The 23,797-nt window shown below is 45.6% G+C and overlaps 1 protein-coding gene across 8 annotated transcripts in view; it reads left to right on the top strand.

Annotated features, from left to right (window-relative positions):
- Window positions 1-23,797, top strand: part of LOC126868599 (AF4/FMR2 family member lilli) — a 169,548-nt gene that overhangs the window by 31,949 nt on the left and 113,802 nt on the right. The window contains exon 1 of one of the 8 annotated variants that reach the window (XM_050624257.1): window positions 20,821-23,458. The exons of the other annotated variants lie outside the window; for them this stretch is intronic. The gene's annotated coding sequence lies outside the window, so the exon portion shown is untranslated. Of the gene's footprint in view, window positions 1-20,820; window positions 23,459-23,797 lie in introns of those variants that run through there. 8 annotated transcript variants of the gene reach the window in all.

Below are 23,797 nucleotides of genomic sequence, written 5' to 3'. Positions count from 1 at the left end.
CGCTATAAACATCTCGAGTAGTATCGGGAATTGTATCGACGCGGCAAGTAACGAAAGAAGGAAGACGAGAGGAAAGACATGCGTGCTTTTCTCTGAGTGTATGTGTGGTGCTTTGTGGCGCGAAGCATCGACCATCGGAGAGGAGTATCGCGTGTGGAATTCGAGCGACGAAGTGGAGAAACGACGAGAACGTTCCAAGTCTCGCCGCTTCTTCGTCGCCGACAATCCGACTGATTGTGAGTTGCGCATGTGGATAGATTATGTAGGATACGAGGGAATATTTAATCGAAAAGGAAGAATCGTTGCATCGTTTTGGCGACTCTCCGATTTGGAAACGACTCTTGTGATTTTGAACCTAGACCCTTGTGTTGTGATTTTACAACCGTCGTTATTGTAATCAACAATGTATTTAGTCACCTCTGTTTGTTCGTGGTAGGCACAACTGCTTAGCATGTACGAAATTATTTTTTTGTGTTATAGACGTATCTTAGCTTGGGAAAATTTCTAACGCAGGTCAAGAAAGGCTTTGCCCTTCGTAATTTTAGGCGTGTTTTCCCGAAAAACTTTTCTTCTTGTAAAACGATTTGAGGGACCGAGCATAAACCTTAGTCACATAACTATACACATGATGCAGTCCGGGGACTCTGAAAAACAGCGATAATCCCCTGTTTTATAGTTTGTAATAAACTGGTGAGTTTATCGACGATAATCGGCGATTTGTTCTTGTTTACATACGATAGGATTCTTACCTGTTGAGCCGAGAAAAACAATTCGCAATGTTACTATCTACGGTGCGCGCAATTAGGTGATTCAAGCCACAATTTCCGTATAATCTGACAATTTAAACAATGACGTTTACCAGACGATCGTTGGTTACTTGACTGATATTGGATATCTATACAAAATCATATCTTTGTGAACATACAAAAAGAAATAGAGCTTAACATGTGTAAATATGTCTGGGATTAATTTGAATTGAATGTCGAAAATCGAATGTGCTCCCGAGGTATTTTGCAATTTTACATTCTACAAATTCGATCAAAAGAATTTATACTTGTTTAATTGAGAGTCTAGTATTTGAGAGTTACATAAATTTTAGCTTTTAGATTTAAATATTGTTGTTATTTCTGTACTCAGAGGCAGGATCGTATTAGCTATTATTTTATTCTTTCGATAAATCTATCACACCGTTCTGAACCGAAAAACTTTTATTGCGCTTTCTTACATGGACTTGGGATAAAAACAAAAGAACTCTATCGATTGTATCTAGAACTATCTTATTGCAACTAGCGCATTCGCATATGGGTGACGAGCACGAACTCACGTTGTCATTTTCAACAAATATCGTACAGATATACAAGAAATAAAGTATTGAACCTTTTTGCTTCAGTTCGCAATGATAGCGAACGTGTCGATGGAAAATTTCTTTTATTAACGGAATACTATAACGAGTGTTTCGAATATTTTCTACCTGTCTACGTACCGTGTACATTTTGTACATTTTTACATTCATTACATTACATTTTTACAATTTCTCATAACTACATAAATATCCGCAAGTAATCAATGTACATTAATTAGAATCGTTAAACGTCAAAACCGTATGTCGCGTCAATCTCGTTGGATTTCGCGTTTTCACCGATCGCACGACGATTCGAAATCAATTATTGCTTATTAGCGTCGACTAGGTGGTACGCGAGTCGCTTTGCCAGTGGCAGGTTTTTGCAGCACAGCAACAGATTCTGACGCGTTCCCGTTTTCCCAGCTGACACTTGTCTCGACACCGGATCCCAGTGCAAGTTACTTTGTTTGGACGCGAGTTTGTGCGATGAGAAATTTCAATCGCCATGCACCACCGAGTGTGTGTTCGTTTCTTTTGATATTGGATCTCGTAACCTGTCCAATCTGTTTCGTTCATTTTTATTCCTCCCCTATAACCAAATTTATATCTAGTCGATCCAATGGCTGCGCGACAAAAACTAGAAATATGAGAATTACTTGACGTCGACGCTTTTAATTTCAATGGAGAGAAACGCTTTCGTGTCCTTTTAAAACTCGAGCAAATTTTCTAACGATACGTCGAACGATATGACGAATCGTGTGTTAACAAAGAAATGTGATTAACGCGACACTAGCTCCATGGGAATGTTAATTGTTAGCACGTAGTATACATGTTTACTTTTCAAATATTCCAAGCTATCGTACCTTTCCCTACGAACGTAACAAAACTCGTAATTTAAGAGCTTGCAGTAATGAGGAGGCAGCTCGAATATTTAAATCGTGTTTAACGGAGGAGAGAAAAGGATAGGAGTTTCGTATACAAAAGTGTTAAAGTTTATTATTTATTAGCTGACTATAAATTTATAACACGTTTCAAAAACTGATCGGAGTTTGGTCGATTCTCTGTTGATTTTTGGATGATTTATCTAAATTATTGAAAAACGTAGCTACTTCTTCGTTACAGTACATCCTTCGTACGAAAGTCACGCTCGATATCGGCCAGTTTGTCGGAACGTGGAACAAAAAGTTGATCACGAATCGGAACGATACGACGCGTGAGTAATTTCAAAAAGCGCGCGTCACGGTTTCGCGCGCACGCGCGTTCGCTAGCTCGTACCTACAGCAGAGCGTGTTCAGGATCCGATCTAAAACTTGCACATACCTTTAGAACACTTGAAGTATGCCAGCGAATGCCTAGCGAGCCGACGTAGGGGACATAAAGTATGCAGAAAACGAGCACCGTTCTACGCTTGATTTTATTGCTTATTCACCCCGTATAGCCACGATGCCTGCCCTCTCGTACGTGTTTGGAGTCGATCTTCTCCTATTGGTCTACAGAAGTACGAGGGTGAGAGAGGAAAAACGTTCGATGGCCATAAAGTGCCGCGAACCATTATCGCAAATTTAGCCGCTATCGACTCGCGGAGATCTAATTCAATCTCGCGGAATCATCTCGTACTTCTTCCAGTTTCTGTTTCGCGTCTAATTTCACGGCTCGTCGTCTTCGTGGTCGCGCCTGCTCGTACCGCGCGATTAAATCGCGATCGCTCGATCCACGGTATCGTTAACGTCACAAAGATCCGCAGGGTGTAAACTATTACCGCGAGGGATGGCGTCCGACGTGTGATTTCGCGCGTATGGCATCCATTTTCATGGGTTGCCAACTCGATAATGTCACCAGTTTCCGATTAATCCCTTCACGCATACATTTTTCCACGATGTATTAATCCCTTTTTAAAAATAATTTCCTTTATACTTCACTCTTTTATAATGAAAAATAGCTACCAGTGTAAATGGATGTGCAATATCAGGTTGTTCAAGAAATTTGTAACGAAAGTTAAGAAAGATTTATCTGCAGTTAGACTTTGTACCATCTACGATCTCACGAGTTCCTTCTTGAAAAGTTAATCCTCATTTTCGCCAATGAATTCCCTTCGAGTGGTAAACGAGATGCTGTGTCAGCGCAACGTTACTCCTTAATGGATTGATCTCCTTATTGATCGTATTCTACCTATCTCATCGTCTCTAATCCACCCTAAATAACGGTAAATACCGTGTCTATTTTCCTTTTCATTGCGCGTTTCGTAGTTTTTCGAGTCCGTGAAACCGTTCGTGGCCTCGAACGTTCATAAAAATCACGATCCCCGTTACCAGCAATAACAGCGCGCTGGCGAACAACAATTATCGGGATATACTTGTTTCGCTCGTTTGTCGTTACGTTCGCGGAAGCTCTGGGCGATGGGGACAAACGTGGTCCCGAGAGAATCGTTCTTTATGCGATCCTGCGGTGTCGCGTACGGGTTTATATAGTTAGAAAAGAAGCCAGGTGATGCATGGGAGGTAAAGGAAAGCGTGCAATCAAAGAGAGAGGGAGAGAGAGAGAGAGAGAGAGTAAGAGGAAGAATCAGTTCGGAGGGCACGCATTCGCAGCGTTGCCAACCGATCGCGTTCGTATGCGTGCGTGTAGACGCGCGTGCGAGCGCAGCCGTGTTTCCGCGCGATTTGTAATGCAGTGTAACGTGTTCAGTCGCTCAGCACGGCCGCATTACCTGCCTTTGTATTTGCAAACACGGTGTCGGACATAAACGTCGTTGGTCGATGTGCATAGGGATCGAAACGCACGATGATCGCGTAAAATCGATCGAGAATACGTTCATCGACCTGCGTTACACGCGATTTTATTTCTTACCTTTTCTTCGTTTTCGTCGAGGAGCGAAAGAATGGATGGGGCACCGGTTGAGCAGATCGACCAGCTGATATCGTCCATATATCTCAACTAATAATTATTACAGTCGGTAGACTGTCGTGGCGTTTTATAGAATTCCGGAGGAACAAGCGATACCAGCGACTTTATCGCGTTGCCCGAGGATCGTAAACAGGAGCGTAAACGGCGGCGAAATTGTCAGAGCGTGATTATACGTAGCTCGGCCACGATCGAGTAGAAAGTTATATCTATAGCGCGAGGGTAATGTTGGGAATCGGCAGGTCGCGATGAAATCGACGTTTATCGCGTTTATTAAATTAGCTGTTTAACAGGGTTAATCGAGCTGGGTAATTAACATACAACAATATCGATAATAAACCTGTTAGAAGAGAAGCTGGGGATTCTGAGTCGATGGCCGCGACACAGGCAACGCATATACCGTATTTTCCTTGTAGAACAAATTTACGGTGTAAAAGCCTGGCCTGGCGCGCTCGCGTCGCCTGTACCTTCCAACGAAAAGACTCGCGGGGAATTCGTAAACGCTTCGATCGAATGAATGCCACTCGATTTCGAAGGGAATTGCAGATTCTTGGAACAGGCGTTTGCAAGTTTCTGATCTGTGTAATATCCACGTAATTAGGGCTACTCGAACATTGTGGATGTCAGCGTTATTATTAGCGAGTACAATGGGAGGAAACGCTTAGAGTACCGTTAATAATTGATCATTTTCAAGTAGAACGGGGCCTTTTGTTTGTCGATCCGAAGCATTCTACCCGAGACACTGATTCACTGGGATAAAATCCGTCTTATTCGACGCGGTTGTACGCACGTTGCTCGCTGCACTCGTTCCTCTGTCCGCTTCGGTATATCTTCACGCGTGACACACGCGCACAATGCTCGTGTAACAACGATAGAGCTCTCTCGTACGGTCGTCAGACGATCTCCTTCCACCTCGATTTCCTATGTTCTACGACCTTCTCGATCTCCTCCTCCCCATAGTCGACGATAAAGGCTGTGGCTGACAAGACATTCTGATAAACGGAACCTCGTTCATCCGCCTCGTCGTTGCCCTCGTCGTTGCCCTCGTCGTTTGCAATTTCGGAAACTGAAAGCTACCGGTTGCCTATTCTGCTTAGATACACCTCGAGGGGTATTACCATCACTCGAATGACAATCGGATTACGCATCGACGAGAACGAATCGATCCGACGAACCTTGCTTCGTTGTCCTTTGCTCGACGATTTGTCCATTGTAGTTTTTCGGTCGATCAACCTTTGATTAGTTTTACACGACTATTGTCTGCTCGGACCAAACTAGGAACACAAAGCAACGATATGTACGCGTTTTCAGAATAAAATTTCCCATTTAGTATTGCTACGGTACGAAAAGAAAAATACGGTAATTTCCATTGCAGAGTTACTGTGCAACTATAGAAAACTAGCTGTACAAGTTTGCCAATGCATTCGAACGCTTGTAGACACCTTTTATGGGTGTATCGCGTGTATTATACGAAACATATCGAAATTTCATTAGCGCCGTTACGAGACTCGACAATTACGATTATACCGGTAAACTTTGAAATTGGAAAATGTACGTAGAAATTGTTACTAGAATTAATATATTACTGTAACTCTTACAAATGGCTGTTTTAATCGGATTTAGATCTAGATTTAGATCTCGATTTCATTTAGATTCATATTCCTATCGGTGAATTACGTTGACTATTATGTTTGATACGAAATCAACGGATGTCTTCATACTTACGAATATGATCGTACGTATCTAAAAACTAACCAAATAGTACACCTGCTTGTACACTGTTAAAAAACAAAACAAAACAAAGTAAAAGAAACAAGACCAGTTTGAGAGTCAGAGAGTTGAGCATTGGTGTTTCTCTTAGTTTTCACGTTTAAGGATGAAATGCTGCAGGAATCGCGTGAAAAATTGCTAAAAATCTTCGAGAACGTGATCGAGTAATCCACGATGTGATTCGCGAGGAAGATACTAGGTATGGTGGTGGGTAAGATACGAGGTGGCTGGTATTATTCATGGATATTTCCCGAGGAAACGGAGCAATTCCGTTACCATTCCAGTAAACAAAGACCGTGAAAGGTTTACGATGCTTGTACGCGTGCACGATGAATCTATAATGGAACGGCGGCCAAAGTGGACGATTTTTCCCTCTTTCGCGCGTGGGAGAGAGTAAACGTAAGGGGAAGAGCAGCGATGGAAAGAGCAACGGGAGGAAGATAGACGTTGAAGATGAAAGGTTGAAGACGCGCCGGTTGTACCCTATATCGATTTCACCGAGTATTACACACCATATCGATTATATTTTATTTAGTCGAACCAGTCGCCGAACGACTATAGTCTCTCCATACCGTCCAAGGGAATACTTTTTATTTTCTCTCGTGTTTTTACTTCTCGAGTGTCCCTTTGTTCCTCGGACTACTCGATACTGCAAGACACTTTCCACTTTATTATTATTGTACATCGATGCGTAGGATCGTTCCTCGGATGTTCGACGAGAACCCTGTTAAACGCGTTTCTCCATCTCTGTAATGAATGTATCAACGAGCTCCCCATTGAGAAGGATCCAACAGCCCGCAGAAGGTGTCGTGATTTCAGCTTTTCCTTTACGATCGCGAGAACGGTGTTACACGTAGGTCGTGTTTCGCGTGGGTAGAAATGGGGTGAAAAACGCCTCTTAAATCTGACCGTGATAAACGGAAACATAGGGTTTCGCGGCGTAAGCTGGTCGTTTTGCACGGTGAAGTTGCGAACATCGTGGCCCGTACCCTTTTCCCCGTCTTCTTATTTCCATTCTTCTCGATCGAGACGAACATACTGAGAAACAGGTAGCCGCTATCAAGCGTAGGTGGCTCGTTACACGTGGGTAGATCTTGGATCAGAGTCGATTCCAGTAGTCGCCGATACATTTGATCCTAGTAGAACGAAGCGTTGTGAATGAGGAGAAGAACAAGCGTAACCTTTAAGTCAAACGTAGTTGAAACGGTTCCAAGGCTGGTAGAATAGGTTGCAGCAGGGTGGTCTATCGTTGGTTGGACGTTTTCGAGAGCGCCACCGAAATCATCCTGCTCTCTATGGCCACGGCTTGCGTGAAATCGATATTACTCCATTTCATCGGCGGAACCCCTTGTTCTCTGATAGAGCCTGCTTTTCTCTCTCTCTCTCTCTCTCTCTCTCTCTCTCTCCCTCTCTACTGGCTTTTTGCGAGCTACACTTCAGCGCCTGATCGTAATTATCGTCCCTTGTCATTATCGATCGAGCTACTAATTAATGTGGTTTAAATTTGTCGACGCCTATCGCGAGAAATAACGATGCTCCGCCCGATTGACGGCTTCGAAACGCGTTTGTCACTGGGATTTTGATCCGACCGATACGGATACCGGTAATTATTTCGTCGAATGGATTGGTTGGTCGGTAGTGTCGTAAGCGATAGAAATGGGACGTTTATCCATTGAAAATACAAAGTGGACGACGCGTGCGTCTGAACTACTCAAAACGACGTACGTGTGACTTAGCCGATAACGACAGTGGATCGTCGTTCGTTTCGCGATATCGTCGAGGATCATATCCTTGTTCGTCGATCGTTGGCCAGGTTTAAGCTGGCGGGGTGTTTCGCGATTTCTAAGATCTCTCTTCGGAGACATCTTATCCCAGTTCGTTTACCTTCTGACCAGAAGTACCGTTGGCCGAGGCTGGGGAGCGGCTGGAGGAAGGGTATAATCGAGAATCGCGAAGGACGCCTCGGGAAGCGGGATTAGAATCTCGCCACCCTATTCCAGAGCGACGAAGTTGGATAGGAAAGGGGAAAGCCAGTAGAGAAACTCGACGTCCGTTCGAGAACGTCGTCGACGAGGGAGACCGACCGTGCCCGCTGCACGCCTGAAATATTTTCATAGCAATCTTCTCCGTCGATTAACCTCCGTCTGTGGCGTTGCTAGCCCGGAATCGTTTATTTATTAAACCTAACTGCCGGTTTACCATATTTCCAAGTAGTTACCATCTGACATGGTTTCGGTTTTTACGTTTTCTTGTCTCTCCCCTCTTTTTTTAAATTATTCGTAATTAAAAATGTACGAAGAAGAAGTAGTTACCGCAAGATAGGGTTATTTAAGTCGATAAGATGTTCGAGACAAGCTAAGTAATTTGCCTTGTAATTCGATTATTATCGATTTTTAAGCGACTACGTTTGAAGACAGAAGGCCGACTCGTTGCTGGCGCAGTGATAAGCAACGAGATACACGGTGTACAGTTCGATGGCCATAGTTTTATCCGGGGATATAACTTCTACGTACTTATCAAAAGCAAAGAAATTCAAGTAAGAAAGAAGTTCTCTGTCGTAGTTGTCATAAGTAATTCAGTTAGCGTATCTATATCGTTTCATGCCTGAACGACGTTTGTTCTTCGTTTTATCAACTCTTACGTACATAATACGTGCTCGTTGTCTCAAATCGTACACAGGGTTGATCGAATCGCTGTCTCGTTAATGCGTTTTCTTCCAAAGTACACGATACCTTCTCGTTCTTTCGTTGCTATAATAAGTATAAAGGACCAACGACTGATCGTAATACACGGCAAGTTTGATTATTCCGTGCAAAGTTCAAGATTGAATTTTAAAATGTTCGAACGATTTAAATAACTGCATCTTAGTTCGTCGAATAGGTTTAAACTTACAAATAAAAGTTAGATCAATGTTCAATCGAGCGCCTTTGAAACTAAAAACTCGGATAATTGTTTGACATGATCGCCTGTCGATTCCTTTGACCGGCTCGACGAGGTTCTAGGGACTATGGTTCGTGATAAAGCTAGGAGAGACGCTCTTCAACGAGATTTTCCTTTTTCCCTATGCCGTTGGATTTTTCTCTCCGACTTTGGGAAGAGGCCTGCGATGTGACAAGTCTCGTTATCCTTTTGTACCGTAGCCGTTTCGTGCGATGCGATGCATAATGTTTTAATTGGATCGGCTGTTTAATTCGAACTACGATTGATACTTAGGGGATGGTTCAGCTGACGCGACGTGTTCGCCGCGTTCTATCAGCGTGTGTCTCGTTCGAAGGATACGAAAAAGAGGCGATGGAAAAAGAGAAATGATAAAAAAAGAAGGGAAAACGTGCTCGTATCGCTTTTCCATTCGCGGATGCTTATTTTTCGCGTGTCACGCGCGTGTCCCTGTGCCAGGACAGATGGACGCGAAAAAGGGAGACGAGGAAATGTTTATCGAATCATGTTTTCCCTTTGTCTCGATAACAGCGTCGTTCATGCGACGATCAAGCGTATTTGCTTTGCCGCGAACGATCGTTCCAGCGTTCTAAAAAAGAGTATAGATTTCCGTGAAAGTTGAATTTTCATTGTTGAAAATTTGCTCGTCCGACGTCTTGTTTTGTAATTGTAAATTGGTTTGCTTCGTTTCCTTCGACGATATCGTTATGTTAACGGAGATCGCGAGAAAATTCCGATCGAAAACGATGTATCGTATCACGACTGAATCTGTTTTCCCGATTGTCGCTGACTGGATTTACACGAGAAACAGCTCGGAGAATCCTGACAGTGTCGATCGTTCGCACACCGTTAGTACGACTCCTCCGATACATCGTATTAACCCTACTGGGTCTTTTCAGTCATCTCCGATTCGATTGTATTTTTTTAACGTTGAAAAACATCAGAGTGTGGAAAGAAATACGAAGAAATTCCGATCGTTACGAGTGATCTCCCTCTTTAATGTTACGATAAACATCTCCTTTAAACGTTACAAACTCTTCTTATTTGCTAAAATAAGAGCATCGTCGAGATATTAAATAGAATTGAAATACAAAGCATGAAACGCAGAGACTCGTATTTTATCTTTTGTAGCTTTCTTTTTTATTCGCGTATCTTGTTATACCTACGTACCTATTATTTATTACGTTTATCAAAATCGAACTACAATTACTCTCATTAAACCGTTCGACGTATCAATGGATGAAATTGTTGAATGGTCGCTGGAACTGCCGTTTGTATTTACGATACGTTTATTCTATTTAATCATCCCATTCAGATATCGAAGCGAATACCATCAATTGTCCAACGGATGCGCTCGATGGGAGTGAGAAAATTTTTGCTGCTTCCGCGATCGAGCAAAATCCTCGATGATCTCGTTCGACTCTTCTTGCTTTTGCCTTGTTAATCGGCATCGATTATCGTGATCGTCGGGTAAAGGCTTACGATTTTCATTTTTATACTTACACCGCGTTTTTGTGCTCGTCGGGCATCTTCTACGAGGTAAACGTCGACCGTGCTTCAACAAGGACTGATTTCCGATTATCCGTGGAACATTGTTGCTCTCCGTGGCGAGCAAAGTCATCGACTTAATCGCTCGTTTCGATCCTGCAATCTTTGCGCGGTAGCTGCAGAACAGCAGCGGTACTTTTCCCAGGAAATTGATCGCGAGTCGTTCCGCAGCTGCCGTCGATGCTCGTAAACGAGCGGTTTGCTTTGCTCGCCGGGCTAATTCGATCGTTGGCAATTTACATGGTGTTGGAGGTTGGAGACGCGCTGGCATCTTCCACGGAGATGGCGCCGCTCGATTCCCTCGTAAGTGAAAATTAACCGCAAGAGCGTCGAATTTTAAGCATCCCGAGGTTGTAATTCCCTCTGTCACGCGATCCGTGCAGACCTATGTGTATCATAGTGGTAGAAGTTGAAGGTCACCGTGTTTCGGTTCCGCGTGTCTTACGTTTTCGTATACGTCGAACGATCGTAATTATCCTTTACCTGTACTTACCGGCTGTACGTAATTGCCGTTCGCCCGCGTACAGAACAATTATTTTATGATGTCGTAATTAAATTCTTATCCGTGCAACAGAATCCGGTCGCGTGTGCGCGTTCGATGGATGGGATAAGTCGTTGCCTGCTGCAGGCGCCCGTCGACTCTCGTACACTAGCGTTCGAACGTGTTCGAGCACTTGTTTATCCTTCGCCAGATTGTTAATGGAAGATCGTACGAGAAAAATACAAGTTCATTTTCCACTATTCTACGTCTCTTCTGTCACTCGGTGGCTAAAATGCAGCGTATTAACGCGTAATAACTGATAAACGTTATAGTCTAATAGCCTTGGTTTAATTTAATTAACAAGAGCCTACGTAACTAACATTTTGTTATCGACATTTTGTAAACGCGCAAGAGGATGATAAACGTACATGGTCAATGGCAAATACATCTCGGCAGATATCTTAGATTTACGATAATTGTATAGAAAATGTAGCAAGTCATGCGTATAATTACTAATTTGTCATTTATTTCTACGCTTTGCTAAACTTCTCATATGTGTTGCTGTCTGTACGTTACTGATCAAAGTGTTCTCTCTTACTTGCGAACGGTAGTGTACGTAGAAGCGTAGAACGTAGCGACATGTCGGAGAATATAATTAGTAGATTAACGGGTATAATTACGGTTGTGCCACGGCTCGCTTGAAACCAAGATCCGACTTTTTCCCTCCTCGATGTAAGACAGAAGAGACGCGCGTTCGCTGGAAACTTGGCAGCTCGTACGCGCTACGAGATAGTCGAAAACGTGTAACTGGCAGTATAGTATAATAGTTACATGTCGGAGTAGCGTCGAAATAGGGTTGTGGGCGTTTGATAAATCTTCATTGGACTTAGCCATCGTTATGGTATAACCAAGGTATGGTTTATTAACACGAGTATGGATACTACAGACTTGACAATCAACCGCGGCGATTAGGCACTCGCGACACTAGTGATAATGGTCTTAGGTTCGATAACGAATCCGCGGTCAACGGGATGATAGATGTACATGCTCACAAAATCTAAGTCGGACTCTGTGTTAAAACGTGGAATATCCACCGAGCGTACAGACACTAAGTCACTCGCTAATACGACCTCACGAGAGAATGACTTTCCGTCTCGATGATACCACAGAGGAAAACTATGATGGGGTGTGTCTAAGGACACGAGATCATCGTAAGGGAAATTGACGTTGCTGTTAATGAGACAAAAACTGCTTATCCGTTTAAAGAACCTTAATTAACAAAATCGTACGATTTACAGCGGGTCCTCAGGCTAGCTGAACTTGTGCTGTGTAGGTGCATCCACATCTGGTAATCATTTTGTCCGCAGGAACCGTTGAAACCTTTACTGTCGAGTATCTCTACGGGTATTTCTTTTAACGAGGGCCATACTACCATTCCACGCCTTTGTTAGACGAAGCGCCCGTCCCGTTGCTACGTTCGGCGCCTTGAGCCCAAGCTCATTGTCACAAATCTCAAATAAATACAAATTGGGTAGAATGACGGCAAATTGTTTAATTACAGCTGCAAACTTTAATTACAATTTTACGGATTTTCCCGAAGTTCCAGAGGGAAGGTCTTCGGTGTCCTTTCATCTCCGACATACATATAGGAGACGGAGAGTGAGTATGAGAGAGAGAGAGAGAGGGAGAACGAGAGGAAAAAAGCGCGGCAAAGATCGGCGCAAAATCACGGTGTACGCATGCGTCTCTACATAATTTCACATCGGCGGGGAAGAACGCCAAAAGGCAATTGTATGAACTCGTTCTGCTTGCACTTGGCGATATTACGCTACAAGACAGGCGGACAGGAGGCCAAAAGGACGGGATAGAGAGCGAGGAGGTGGGACGAATGGACGTGGAAAGTAAGAAGCAACCCAAAATGAAGGGGAGGTTAACGTCCGGCCGTTGCGTTGGTCCATTGAAAGCAGCGAGATCGTATCGTGGCGAAATTTTTCGGAAGGGGGCCGGTACACTGGCCCCCGATGCTGTTCGTTTTAGCTTTCGCGATGATTCACGGAGACTGACCGGCTTGTTGGTTGTTGGCCGGCCGCATCGGGACCAGGTAGAAAAGCTGTCGTCTAGTTGAACGATGTCTTTCATAGCCGGCTCAGTTGGTCGAAATTGGGTGGTCCCTTTTCAAGATCGTAACTCTCGATCCTCTACGTTTCGTCGTCGCGCATGGCGTACTCGAGATCCGTTAATTGGTTCGCGCGCCCTCGTGTCGAAAAGAATTTTCCAGCTCCAGCGACGGCCCGCTTAAACGCCTCGTTATTCAGAGATTGTTTTTGCCGAGATTTATCTGTTTCGATCTTTTCACTTAGCGCTCAGGTAACGCTCGTGGCCATTGAACGTCCAGAAAGGGTAGCGACTCGAGCGACCTTCGTTTTTTATAATGTTAGCAAACACCTGGTATAATCGTCGGTAGCACGCGGTCGAATATTTGCCCGGGAATCGATACACTACGCTCGACCTTTCCGTTCGTTTCCACACGAGCGTAGCCGAGAGGTTGTGGCTAAAACGAGGGAAGAAAAAAGCCAGGCCTACGCTGTGGAACCTCGAGTTCGATCGCGATAGAATCGTCGTTTCTGTTCCACGAATTTTTCCTTCCATCTTTTCGTTCTGGTTGCGTTGTTCGCCACCGTTTATTCGATATTTCCCGCCGTTAGGGAATTTTGCCAACGATCCCCGTTCCACGTCCGTAACTATTCGATTCGTGGTCGTCAACGGCGAACGATATAGCCTCGTAGAGGCAGTCTAATGGGAATATGGAAACGCCTAGGATGGCGGAATAGCAATCGAAAGGGAAACAGAAGGGAAGACGTAGGCGGAAATGGAGCGTTTCACAGGCGCAACAGTTTGGCCGTACGAAACTTATCGCGGCTACTTGAGTTTTCTCGATCGGCTCGAAGTAGGAGAAGATACGGGTTGAGTAAAAACGAGTAGTAAAACGGTTTAGGACCTATCCTAGCGTTGGTTGACCGTATAGGGAACGCACGCCGCGAAAAATACACGATGCTCGCGCCGACCGATCGCCCACATGGAAACCTGTTTCCTCCTCGGTATTAACGATACTTTCAACGAGACACTCAATCCGAACGGTTAATAGCGGTTGCCTTAATTGCCTTCGACCGAGCAATTAGATAATTCTTTATCTCTGTTTAATAGGAGTCGCGATCTCCTCGTTCCAAACATCGTAAAATTTTCTCTTTTCCTCTTTCCTTCCTCGTGTTGCTAAATTTTAGCAGTTTACGGACGCCTAAATTTTCACCATCGTTTTCGTCCAACGCTTGTTATACGCGTTCCTGTCGAACCCTCAAGCCGAAGTTACACGAGCGTTCTCGATCGACGTTGCGTTGCGTGGCCTGCGTTGTAGAAATACACTCACACACGGGTGCATTTAGGCGTTGTGTAGGTGTGTTTCTACAATGCGGACCACGCAACGTAGCGTCGGTCCAACGCTGGTATTACCCGGCCCTGACTCAACTTTGGACTTGTAAACCCCCTTAACACCCTGTTGTTCTCTTTAACTGCGAAGTACTAGGGTCGTTTGTCGACGATCAGAAAGGGACTGCCTCGGCCGGTCAGGCTATATTTCTTTGTTGAAAACGTTCGTTCCGTCTCGTAAATTAAGTTTTCGAGAAGCTAATCGCAGCGAATGGTCATGGTTATCCGGATTTTTCTACCGAGATTAGTCATGACTTGGACGGATTATCTTTGTGAGCAGAGCGATGTCAGGCATTGTAACCGCACGTACTCCACTTGGCAAACCGTCGACTCGACAAACAGATCGCAATACGATCACCCAGCCGTTAAGCCAGCTCCACGACGCTTTCTTCCACTAATTTCATCCTCGGCTCGCGTCTCACTGTCTAGGCATACAGTTCGGTTGCACTTCTCGTCACGCGGTTCTATAGTGGTCGTTGCCGAATTCCTGACGTCGAACGTGCTTAAATCGTCTCGAACCGATGGCACACTGGCTGAAAATTGGCCCGGTGCCCGGCTGCTTGGACGATAATCCGCGTGAAAAATCACCAAGAGGTAACAGCGTCGATTTCTCGAGTGCCGATCGCTCGTTAAGTAGCCAGAGTACAGGGGCAACTGCGTGGAACGGTGTTCGCGTGGCACGTGTAACCGCAACGAGTACACTTAAGTATAAAACGAAGCTCCTTGCAACAACTCGTGCCTCGGAAATGATATCCAGTCGATAACACGTTACGCGCCGTTATAAATATGCGAGCGAGGCGTCGTTACGCGCGTGCGTGTGCCGATAACGCGCGCGATAATACCGAGTGTTCGTAAATAACCAAACAGAGAAATCTCTAATGCTAACGATATACCTAACTATGTAAGTACGTAATGTTTGAAAGTTGCGGCTACTGCGGAGTGACTCGTACGTCGAGGGTGCGTATAATTGCTAATGTTTTCGTGGCGTTTGTTAGAAACGGACGAGTGTTTGGCTCGCGTGTTCTCGCGCGGTAATTCTTAGCTTCGTTTGTAGAACTAATAACTTTGCTCTGTATGGTGTAGTCGAGCCTCGGTAATTCCGATCTCGAGGGACCAGCTTCTTCGAATTACGGAGATTTTTTCTCGACTCTCTCGAGTTATTCGAGTAGCGAAGGTTTAACATACGAGAATGACCGAAACAGACGTTTTACGAAGACTAATGCTTTTATAATTGTAACAGCTCGGGGAAAATTAAATTTCATTTTTACAGATCGATCATTTATTTGCAATAATGAATGAGAGTTTACGTATAACTCTGGTGTGAAGGACACGCGTGTAGTGTAAAGGTTAGAAACATATAGTGGGTGTAGGTTGAGATACGACCTTTCGTTATAAAGTATAGATACGCATACATACACATTACTTGTTGAAGCAACGGTAATCAAACTACGACTTATAGAGGTTAGGCTTCTTTGGATTCGAGTTATCGAGGTAACGTAATACACGTAGACACGTGGCAAATAATTCAAGATAAAGTAAGTTTATGCCCCGATTTATAGAGATTTTCACTGCGAAACGGAAGTGAATGAATAAAATCGCGCTCTTATAGATATCTTCGAGTTATACAGGTTCGAGTCGTCGAGGTTCGACCGTATCGTGTTTTCGCTGGACGACGAATTTGTCACGTAAACTTAAGGATAGCTTGATGAAATAAAATAGCTGAGTCGTAACACAAGTACTGTCTTTATTTTCTGGCACAGCACAGGTTTACACTGATCGGAGAGATGTTCACTGTTCCAGGGTTATGTCTATTTCTCTCTAGGTGTTCTCGTCTCATCCGGCCTCTAATATGAATCGACGTTACAAATTCAACGTGACGTTTCTTCGTGAATTATCATCGATCCTCGACTAGTCGAGAACACGAAGACGGTCGCGCGTGGACGAACACACGGAATGTTCGCGCGTGTTGCGTAATCGCGATGTAAAAACGACGAGTCAGATGATCCCGTTGTCTGGGACGCTGTGACACTAGCTGCAACGCTAATTCGCTTGAAAGAAAGTTCAAGGAAACGAGTCTCGATTGTCTCTTTGTTCCGTGCTGGAGAATGTCAAGAATTTGTTAATGAATGCTCGACGTCTAAAATAGCTCGCGTCCCGCGGAAAGATGGTGATCGGTGTGCACGATGCACCTGTGCAAATACGGCTGAACATTGTCTAGATGTAATCGAGGAAACAGAGAGTCTCTCTTCGCGCATGGAATCGTCGATTCATCGCCACCGATAAACCATCTCATCTCTGTACAGGATGTTCCGCGTAACGCGATACAGTCGTCTAGATGCCAAACGTGCGTTCGATGCCGAACGTGTCGAAGATTTTTTTCATGCGACGTTACGTTTTCGAATAAGACGAAAATATAGAAGAAATCTTTTTCGTACAACGTTTTGTTTTCGAGGAAATTAAAAAAGGTTTATCAAAAGTACGCGTATACCGATGCACAATCCTCGATTAAAGGACATTTAAACTTTGTTTTTTCGACCAATCGTGGGGAGACGCAATCGCGAAGAGAGACGTCAACGGGAGTCGTAAATTTCCGTTACGATTATAATAATCGACACCACGAGTTGATCGATCCCCTGATTTCCGTTAAAATAATAGGGGTGATTCAGTTAGTATAACACTGTGATTCACAGGGTGAATGTAAGGTTTTTATTTCCAACACTTACGAGGTACACTGTTGAGTAAGTATAAATCGTAGATGACAATTTGTCGCACGAAGATAAGATAGATATGCACAATAGAGCAAGGCTCTTATAGTTGAATTTAGTATGTTAGTGGACGTAGCACTAGAGGATACTTAATAGAGGAAGTGAATGTTCGGTAATCCCGAGAACCGACTTAGATAGATGATGTGAGTTAGACTTTTCGTGCGTTGTAGAATAAGTAAAGTTGACTTTTCTAGCGGTGTAGGAGAAGTAAAGGACAGTGACGATGCTGTGTCGAAGGAAAGTTAGCGATGGGTGTGTCTAGCGCGCGGGACCATCGGATTTGTTCATGATATTTTTGGTTAGAAAAGTGAGGGCAGTATACATTGCTTCTGATTGGATAAACGAAGGTTGGTGGACCAAGAAGGGTTTTAGCCGCCCTCGATAGAAAGTTGCTAGTGGGAAGCATCGTACGTGAGAAAAACTGACTTTCCCGTGTCAAGCCCTAATAGACGATAATCTTTAGAAAATGATTTAGAAACAAAGATAGTTGTTCGATCTGAAGGACCATAGCTAGCAAATTAATGAGATTAAGATGGGTCCTTAAGACGATTGAAGAGGTACGCAGTAAGGATGAGCGGACATCTGGTTCCCGTCTGGCCCTCGGTGTATGGCGTGGTCTAGGTACAGGGTCGCCCGACGTAACAAACTTTATCTTCTCGAAATCGAGGTATTAAATGGAGAAATTCTACTACGAGGTATTCTACGAGGTATTAAATGGAAAATTTTCCACTTTATCTTCGTATGTAGGAGCAATCTCTAGTGGTACTGCTGGTGGTAGATGGTATTGCGTTTAACGCGCACCTTGTATAATTTTGTGATTCGTGTTCGTCACCAGACAGACGATTCTTCCTTTTTTCGTCGCCGATACGAGTTTACCGTTAACAGAGTGAAAGTTGTTTACTGTTCAACATCGACTCGGTAAGTCAGGTGTGGATAATATAGTACGTTGTTATTCGTTCCGCTATTATCGGGGGAAAATCGAAGAGAGTTTCACGGGAGTGACACGATCGACGATTTCTTGGTCTTGGAAAAAAAGAATCAGAGCGGTGAACGGTAGTCAGTCGCCTTTCGGTTTCGACCGGTCGAGTACATCGTGAGTCAGCGTGGAGTAATCGGTGACCGTTCATTCGATAACGCACGTTTCGTTCCGTTGCACGGGATTTCATGCCCCTTCCTCGCTGAATATCGACTTCGCACGCGAACACCGAGATCTCTTCCGTTCGCGTTACCTTCGGCCATCCTTTTCTGCTTCTCGGCTGAAAAAGGTAGAAGAAGGACGGACAAGCGCGCCCGCTATGGAGTAGTAGGTCATCGAGAGATTCTATATCCTCGCCGAAACTGATGGCGGCGGACAGGAAATGGGCTGACGTGAAAAAGGAAAAGAAGAGAGGAGAACCTGCTGGTGGTTCCCTTTGCCTTGTGCCACCTCCGCCCCCGGTTCTCACGGGCTACCTTGGTTCGCGTTAGTTATTACCTGACATTACCCTACGGTTTTCCTTTGAACCGTGAACGCTGTTCCCTGAATTTCATCAAAGCGGTGTCTCCCTCCTTTGAGAGTTGCCAATGCGGTATCGTCGAAAGCCACTCCTCGTCTGCAGTCCTCCCGTCTCCGGGGTCGATAGCGCGCGTATTTCGCGTGCCGCGAAATCTTCCGTCCGTATCGCTCGCTGATGTACTTAAGCATAATCGCAGATTATACCGCCCCTCTTTCTTTTTCTCTTCTTTGCTTTCGGTTTAACGCCATTGACGCAAGAGTTCGTTGGAGCGAGCAGAGCGACCAGAAGTGATTTTCAGCTAGATTCTAGCCGTTAGAGTGGAAGACGCGCGCGAGGTCTCATCGCGGGTCCGTAGAAATGAGAACTGGCGGAGTTTTATGAAGCAAGAGGCCGAGAAGAGGAGACTCGCGGTGTTATCTGGGCCAATGGAACGCAACGTCGTGCGGTTCTCCTGTTCCCTCGTCGACATCGGATCGGTAAAATGCTGCTGTGCATTTGAGCTGCGCGAAAATCTCCTCGGTTATCTCGTGTAAAATAATTGGACAAGTTTAAGGCAATTACACCGCTGCTGCCTTCTATTTCTCGTCTTATTATCGGCGTTCTTTCGCGCGAATCGCGCTCCTCTGAGTCTCTCGTTCGACCCTTTCGTGGTATTGGGCCGGCTTACGAGGTAACGTCGAGCGAACTACACCCTCGAGGTCTAATTATAAAACGCGGGCGGAGAGGCGCCAGCCTCAAAGTATCAACGTTCGTGTCATCTATGCCGGATTAAAATATCCTCCAGTTGTTTTCGAAAAGTTTTCGAAAGTGTTTGTTTCTCGCGTGGCTGTTCGTAAAGGCTGGAAGAGGTGAACGGAACGTGGATAAATGGCGTATCGAACAGATTGGCGCGACGAATGGTTCTTCCAGCGCATCGAACACGCTTCGTCGAATTAACTGGCTGAATTCAAGGTCGGTCGGTGCGCCGCGATCGTCCAAGAAACATCGAGGCTCGCAAGCCGGAGAAAGAAAACGCGAATCGTCCCGTCAGCGAGCCGACGATAAAAATAATTCACTGACTAACATCTAGGCTTCGACGACTATTATTATCACGTATCTCTTAGCCGAACGTAGAACGCCGAAAAGAAATACTACGACGACAGGAGAAATGTCGAACGACACCGGTTCGATCGTAGCGAAAGCGAGGAGAAAAAGAGAAGCGATTTCTTAAAAAGCGCGACGACCGCCTGTCGGTATTTCTATTTTCGACACGGTCCAACCTCTTCTCTATCGAACGTCGCGTTCTCGGTATTCCATTTATTCCATCTATTCCAATGAAACGTCCTCGCTCAGTCAAAACGATTGAGACGCGTGTATACGCTATATACGCACGGTAAATCGCACGTATACATGCATAGAGACATTATCTTTCGTTTTCCACGCAGTTGCTACGTTTATTCCGGGAGCTTGATTTCCGCGAAATCGTCAACGACGAGCACGATCGTCTCGCGTGGTTGCGTATTCTGGAGAACCATGATTTCGCTGACATCCGCGACGACCGCCCGCCGCGTTGCATTCGCTCGAATTTCACGGACTTCCGAGACGCGGCGGCCTCGTGCAATCCGAAGAGACGCGTTCCACGATCGCGCCAAGTCTCTCCGTTTTCGGATACTCTGTCCGCTGACTGACCGAATTTTTTTTTTTTTATCTACTGCTCTCTCTTTCTTTCCCTCTCTGTCTCTTGATTACCAGTTGTTTCATCGTCTTCGAAATTGTAACGTCGTCTTATTCGCCCGGTGATGGAGCAGACGTGTATAAAAAAAGAAAGGTCGAAAGTATAAACCGAGTAGATCCGTCGAGTAGTCGGAAGACGAAAGAAAGAAGAGAAAGGGGGTAGTATATAGAGAGTCGATGAGTCGGGGAAAAACAAACACGTCTCCTCGTATTCTTTTTCTTTTTCGTCTTTTTCTGATTGAAGCGTGGTGGTGTAGTATCCCCGTTCGTTTGAAAAACAACGTGGTCGGTCGTGTCGTAGGTCAGTGTAGCCAACCAGTCGATCGAGTGGAGCGTTCGATTGTCAGCGACGCTTGTCGAAGCTGAGTCGCGGAACCATTGGGATTACGCCCCGATACGGCAATTTAGCGGCGTGATTGACAGACGCCAGTTTCTGATGGCTATAGTCTGACCTGGTAGTCGGAACTTGAGGAACGCCGACAACGAGTTAATTCGGCCGATGCGTTTCCACGATAACCCAGATTCCTCGACTGTCCCAACTGGCTCGCAGACTTCTCTCGTTAATTACTCCGTACGGAGGCGACCGCGGTTATTGCACTATTTACACGCAATCGAGGGTGTCGCGGGGGCGGAGGCGGTCATCGAGGCTGATTAAATTAAATTTAAAATCCCACCGTTTCGCGATATTATTTTAAACGACGGAAGCCAGATGGGCGTGTGCTGTGGGGAACGTGTGTGGCATACGGGCGTGTAAAAGGGATTTCGAAACGAGCCGATAAAAATTCTCATAAAGGTTCCGTTCGCTGCTTTCCATACGCGTGGCTTTTGTGCCGTAAAACCTATCGGAAATTAATATGCCAATTTCCTCCGAAAACCGGCTTGGCACGAGTTCACCCCCGTAGCCGGGGTCGCTCGTTGTAACGCCCTTTGTTCGAAAATTAGTCAAATGTGTGGGAACGCCTGTTTCGAATGTCAAAGAGATTTAAACGCGATACGTACATACCTTGACCAGTCTCGTGAATCGTTGCTCGGTCGCAGGTAAACTTTAAATTATGATCGCATCCGCACGAGTTAATACCACTGAAAAGATTTGCACGCCCGGGCGTAGGATTTTATTTTTTTTTTTGAGAATGTCAAACGTGACGCGTGTACGATGTACTAGTCGCGCTTGTAACGTATCAACTCCGCGTAACGATCTCTCGTTTTAGAGGTAGAACTTTTTGACGTACGACGACTCGACGCGTAATCGTCGCGGCAGTGAATCAGAAACGATAGAAGACGGTACAAACGACGGGTATCGCGATCTCGTTTCCATTCGGTGGGCTTTAAAAAAAAAAAAAAAAAAAAAAAGAGAAACGAAGAAATAAATCGTTGCACGCGTTCGTCGCCAAGTTCCCGCCAGCGCTTTGTGCGTATTGTCAACGACGTTCGCAAACAGTAAGAAGCTTCAGTAGCGTTGCTAGTGTCACGGTAATCCATTGCTATTATATCGTGCGGTGGAGCGCCTGGCGGTTTCCGCGCGAGGCGGCGCGGCGTGTCGGTCGACCGAAGAGGAGGAATAGAAGCGTAGGAATAGGCGGCGGTGGCGGAGGAGTAGAGGAGGTGGAGTAAGTTGCGCGCGCGGCCATTTTGATAATCTCCCACTCCAGTGTTTCGCTCTGCGCTCCTTGCTTCTCTGTTTCCCTCTCTGTCTCGCACACGCGCGTCAACCCTTCCTCGTCTCTGTTCGGCTCGTTCTCTTTCCGTCTCTCGCGTGTACACGCACACCGAGTATTAAACACGTAACGGGTATAGACGTGCATATACGTGCATATACGTGCAACGTACACACATAGATGATCACACGGACACACACGCGTACATAGATCGCGCAGGAGAGGAAGAGCGAGGAAGAACGGGTCGAAAAAAAGAGAAAGAATCGTTGGAGCGAGAAGATGACGACGGCTTGCCGTGGGTGCAGAGGAGGCAGACGGGAGGGGAGGTTCGTACACAGTAGATCTGTGCGTACTTTTTTTTTTCTCTCGTGCTCGTAGTGCGCGAGCTTTTGCGGCAAAAGAGCGTGTGCAGGAGAATCGCCCCCATGGTCGCTAGTGTCGCGATTTCCCTTCTTCCTCTCTCGCTCTTCCTCGTTCTCTCTCGTTCCCGCTCTCTCGGTACAACCGCGCGCGCACACACGCACACGTACGTCACGGTGTACGTGTGTATCTCTGGCTATCTCTCTCCTTCTGCTTTCCCTCTCCTCGTCTCGACCGGAAGGTGCCAGTTTCTCGTCGACGATCGTCTCGTGCACACTCGCGCTACGTCGTCGCCGTTTCGTGTATTGTCGTGTACCTCTCGGACGTAGTCGTCGCCGTCGTCGTCGTCGTCTCGTCGTAGTCGTCTTCGTAATCGTCTTCGTCATCGCCGTCATCGTCGTCACGTTGCCGTCTAACCTCTAATCGCGTCATGTAAACAAATTACGAGTGTCGCGACCCTTGTTCGAATTTCGAAGAAATCGAACCGCGTGTGTCCGGCCGACGAGTGCAAGTAAATAAAGAATGTTAACGCGCGAAGGGGACTCGTCTTCGTAATCAGTGCACTGCGTTCTCGCGTTGTTCGCCGTCTCTTCGATTCGTTCTCGCGATTCACATCGTTCGCGATTCGGTTTCTCTTCACGTCGGTCGAATGGAAAAAGGTGTTGACCTAGGAGAGTGTTGGTGCGTTTATCTTGGTGGGTTGTTGCACAGTGTGTTGTACGAGCGGGAGCGCGCGCTTCTGGATTAGCCGCTCCTCTCTCGTGCTTCTGGAAATGCCGATCGACGCTCTGCTCGAGGAATCGTTTGAGCGTTCGGCGAAAGAATGAGAGTGTTTTTTCGCGCAAGCATCTCGTCGTCACTGGCGGGCTATCGAGCCGTTTCCTCGCGCACGATTCTCGGTATTTCTAGTGATTCCGGTGATCGCAGTTCTAGCGACGAGTCAATTTTGTTAGGATTATTTTTGGATACCGCGATTAGCCGGCAGTTGGTCCTTTCTTGAACTCACGGTGAGTAAATAAAACATCCCCCGGTAAATGCGACGCGATCGTGTTTCGTTCCGTTTGCCCTCGTGCGAACGATAAATTAAATTGTACCTACTGTGGCCGCGGTGCTGCGATAGATTGCGCGTGGGACGGACGTTTTTCACGGTGAAGCGGAAAAGAAAAAGAAGACGAATGATTAACCCGTCACGATATCCGCGCTATGGAACGCGACGTTCGATCGCGTGTTATCCCAAGTTTTTTCTCCTCACCGTACATCCTAGTTTTCCGATAGCACTTTTGGAGAAAGTATGACACGACTTTCGTGACCAGCTGCTGTATTTCGTGACAGAAGCGCGCGCGGCA

The sequence above is a fragment of the Bombus huntii genome, chromosome 8 (assembly GCF_024542735.1).
Source record: "Bombus huntii isolate Logan2020A chromosome 8, iyBomHunt1.1, whole genome shotgun sequence".
NCBI classification, from domain to species: domain Eukaryota; kingdom Metazoa; phylum Arthropoda; class Insecta; order Hymenoptera; family Apidae; genus Bombus; species Bombus huntii.
Note: the sequence above shows the minus strand (reverse complement) of the source record. Positions and strands in the feature narration are given on the sequence as shown.